The sequence below is a fragment of the Penaeus monodon genome, chromosome 28 (genome assembly GCF_015228065.2).
Source record: "Penaeus monodon isolate SGIC_2016 chromosome 28, NSTDA_Pmon_1, whole genome shotgun sequence".
NCBI lineage: Eukaryota > Metazoa > Arthropoda > Malacostraca > Decapoda > Penaeidae > Penaeus > Penaeus monodon.
The window spans coordinates 26946563-26946938 of NC_051413.1; the positions used below are offsets into that span (position 1 = coordinate 26946563).

General features: G+C 43.1%; 1 long non-coding RNA gene across 2 annotated transcripts in view; it reads left to right on the forward strand.

Annotated features, from left to right (window-relative positions):
• LOC119591454 overlaps positions 1-376 on the forward strand; it is a 50897-nt gene that overhangs the window by 44241 nt on the left and 6280 nt on the right. The window lies entirely within an intron of this gene.

Here is a 376-nt window from a genome sequence, read left to right on the forward strand (position 1 = left end):
GTTTAGACAGCAACTACAAAGATTAAAAAAGTACGCAGTTAGTTATCGTAATAATTAAGACAACAGCAACAACGATGAAAGAAAAGTCCCGAACTCGATTCCTAGCCACACGTGGAAAACTCCAACCATCGCCAAAGATTCCCTGCGCTTTGTCCTAAGTACAGTACATGTGCAAGGAAGTGTACACAATCCCTGAAGAAGGTTTAAAGTTACTGCCAGATGTTCCGGATAAACCTTTGTGGATTTCGGCCTCTCTTCCTTCCAAGAAATCGGCGTCTGGGCGGATTTGGCTTTGCTTAAATGTGTTGTTGTCTTGTGTTTTGCGCCTTTGTCTGCGCGGTTTATGGGGTTTGAGTAGATTTGATAGGTATGTGGT